The sequence below is a fragment of the Saimiri boliviensis genome, chromosome 11, assembly GCF_048565385.1.
Source record: "Saimiri boliviensis isolate mSaiBol1 chromosome 11, mSaiBol1.pri, whole genome shotgun sequence".
NCBI classification, from domain to species: Eukaryota; Metazoa; Chordata; class Mammalia; order Primates; family Cebidae; genus Saimiri; species Saimiri boliviensis.
The window spans coordinates 68,763,918-68,767,559 of record NC_133459.1 but is presented as its reverse complement, the minus strand read 5'-3'; the positions used below and the strand labels follow the sequence as shown (position 1 = coordinate 68,767,559).

The window sequence follows — 3,642 nt, the reverse complement described above, 5'->3', positions numbered from 1 at the left end:
GATATCCTAATGTATTTCCACAAATATTTTAAGTCTACAATTTTATATAGTTTTCCATCAGGAAGGCAAGATATATATAATTTCTTTTTATATTTAACTAATTAAATGTTTTAAGAGGATTTAGTCTCTAAATCAGTAACAATTTAGCCATAACACCAAACACATTTAAATATTCAAAAAAGAGATTTTTAAGAAAATTGCTTAGTCTTATAAAATGGTGAATTTTAACCAAATTGATACCTCTGTATTCTTATTTATGTTTCCTGTGCTCTTACACCATACTGCTTGGCAAATAATGTAAGTTTTGATGTAATTTAAGAATTCAAGTAGTTTTAAACAAAGTCTAATTTGTTAAACAATTCATATACTCCCCTTTACTTACTACAGTACCTCAGGATTAATCCACCTTAAAAAAGTAATCGGCCAGGCACAGTGGCTCATGCCTGTAATCCCAGCACTTTGGGAGGCCAAGGCAGGTGGATCACAAGGTCAAAAGATGGAGACCATCCTGGCCAACATGGTGAAACCCCATATCTACTAAAAATACAAAAAAATTAACTGGGTGTGGTAGCTCACGCCTGTAGCCCCAGCTACTCAGGAGGCTGAGGCAAGAGAATCACCTGAACCTGGGAGGCAGAGGTTGCAGTGAGCCGAGATCATGCCACTGCACTCCAGTCTGGCAATAGAGCAAGACTCCATCTAAAAAAAAAAAAAAAAAAAAAAAAAGTGATCTTCCCACACAGAAAAAAAGTGCAGAGCTTCATCTCTTCCTTAAATATTTTCAAGTACTGTAAAAACAAAAATCCATTTTTTAAAAACTGATGAAATTTGACATTTCATCTTGCTTTACTAATTATGGAATAACAGAAAGATGTAAAAAACCTGTTCCTTAACATTTCTCTGCTTAACAGAGAAATACAAAGAAATGCTGCAATTATTGTCATGGGCTATTTTCCAGCCTCTTTAAGTACAGGACCCAGCTATGGTTCCTACCAGTAGGGAGAAATGAACAATCAATCTTACATAACACAAAAGAAAGATCAGAGGCACAAAAAGACAAGCTGGCTTTGGCTTTTAAGAACCTAATGTTAACCCTGAAATGCCAGATTCAGTAACACAACAACAAAACAGAAGATGACAGCAGCAAGCCGCCACTTCACACAGTATTAAAAATTCTGAAATACATAATCGCCTTCCTCCCATCTCCCACTCTATCTGTTGTGTCGCCTTTCTGTTTTTCCTGCTTTTTCGCTGCAAGCACTTCAAGACTTGCCCCCTGCATCAGTTCAGCTTTTCTCAGTGACCTCAATCTTTGCTGCAGTCATAGTTACCTAACTTTGGTTTACATCAATCACACTCCATAATTTCACATTTTGATCAAATTGCTTCTCTCCTTCAAATACATGCTCACATTTAACAATGTGCTATTTGCTTCTGGTCGACCAAGTTCTGGAAATAAATTTTTAGCATATACTGAAATGGTAACTTCACCTCCAGCCTGATGCCAGTCATGTCTACATGGAACAATTTTTTTCCCAGCATCCTTTTCAGTCCACATGTGTTTCCCTGTTGACAGCCCTCTTGGGCTAAGAATGTATTAAAATCAGAAGTTTGTCTTTGACAACAGCTCCAGTGTTTCATCCCCTCATAAAAAACAGGTTCTCCAGAATGATATATACAGACTTCTTCTAGACTCTCTAAACACCAATGTCTTTGAACACCCTCTGTTTTTACACAAGGTCCCAATCTTAATTTCATCATTGTCTTCTTCTGTCTTATCTTCTTCGTTCCTTGATGACAGTTTATCAAGTGCTTATTTTAGGGAGGCAGATATTTTTAACTCCAAATTTGTCATTGGTTCATCTGGGCTTGGCCTTTTTATTGCTTCTACTGGTTTGAATGATGTATTCCTGAAATTTGTGTTTCAATTCAGATAGTTCCTTCTTCTCAGTAGTCTTGACTTCAGGTTTGACTGGCTCAGGTGGCTTCTCACTATTATATCTACCTTCTGTACAGCCTACAATGCTTAAGAAATCAGAAAAATCAGTTGTTCTTCTCCTATAGCAAGATCAACCCTTTAAGGCATCGTGAAAGACTGGAACATCTGGGTGGTATGTGCAAGCGTCATGGGAATTCGTCTCAGGATTGAAGTGCTGACCACAGCCCTGGATGTAGCACAACAAGGTCATTTTCTTTTCCACCCATCACAGGCAAGGTCCAAACACCAGGATTGGCAAGAGGATGTGTTAGCCCCTCCTGTGTGGCTAACACCAGTCTGACAACTGAGGTGGCTGCCTGCTTCCAGATTACACTTTTTTTTTTTAATAGAGATGAGGTTTCACCATGTTGGCCAGGCTGGTCTTGAACTCCTAACCTCAGATGATCTCCCCACCTCGGCCCCCCCAAGGTGCTGGGATTACAGGCTTGAGCCACCATGCCAGGCCAGTTTTTATGCTTTTAAAGCACTCAGAAGAAAAAGAAAAAGGAGTAGGACATAAAGGAGGAGGAGATAAATGAAGGAAAGTTTATGAGGCCTGCAGAGCCTAAAATCCTATCATCTGGTCCTTTACGGAAACAGTTTACTGACCTAATGATGATAAGAGGCTAGAGAGCGGATATAGGTAGTTGGCGTAGGATAGTGAAGGTGCTAACTCAAAGCAAATTGGTTTTGATGGTCTTTATTAACAAGTATAAAGAAAACATATTCGCTAGGTCAACAATTACAGGCCAAGTGCCAGAGAAGGTGTTTTCTCCAATAACAAAATCTCCTCCAGAAAAGTAGCTGTAATTGGAGTCACCTACAGGTTGTTTACAGTGATCCAATTTTATTCTCTAAGCTCTGGCTGTCTTCTGAGCAGAGCAAAGATACAAATTAAGAGGGGATGTGGTAAGAATCATCGTCCCTGCATCTGCCAAACCTTCAAAGGCTCTGATTTCTCTAAGCAAGCAAATGCTGTCATAAAACAATTCAGTGAATGTAAGTTAAGTGACCAACTCCTCCCAGTTTACCTGGGACTTACTCCGTTTTAGCATCTGAAGAATCCCCTCAGTCAACAAGGGTGGTTGCTCACCGTAATACAACGAGTATAACGGAACAACTTGGTTGCTTCTAGATGAGCTGGAGAACTTGGGGGTAAAAAACATAAGCACAGGATTTTATATCCCCCACCTCAAAGGGAAGGACCTGACGCTGTCTATGACTGCTCAAAATGAAAGTTTTGCCTTATATTGGCATTACATTACAAGTGTCTGCTGATGATAAATAACTGCTTTGCCACTGTATGCCATAAGCAAGTGTCCGCCTTACCAATGCATACACAGTTATTACTGCCTGTAAATTAAATCTCATCCAAGAACCAATTCCAGAGAATCCAGAACCAATTCAAAATAACCGTCCTTAAGATTTTGTTTCTCATGGAACCATGACAAACCTCAAGTTCTAGAACCATCAGGGTTCAATTAGACAATCTGAACCTCCATGAGTGATATAAAATGGGGAATATATTAAGGAATTAGAAGTTACACAATTCTAGGAGGTGGTGGTGCCACAGGATAAATTCAAAAGCAGAAAACAAAATTGTACTGCTGTAAGAGTAAACTCATTCAGTCCAGGTTAAAGGCAACAATTCAGTTTGTCACGTT

The 3,642-nt window shown here is 39.2% G+C and overlaps 1 pseudogene; it reads right to left on the bottom strand.

Moving 5' to 3' along the window:
• Positions 1–1,156: 1,156 nt before the first annotated feature.
• On the bottom strand, positions 1,157–2,189 carry LOC101040616 (cysteine and histidine-rich domain-containing protein 1-like; annotated as a pseudogene).
• Positions 2,190–3,642: the final 1,453 nt, after the last annotated feature.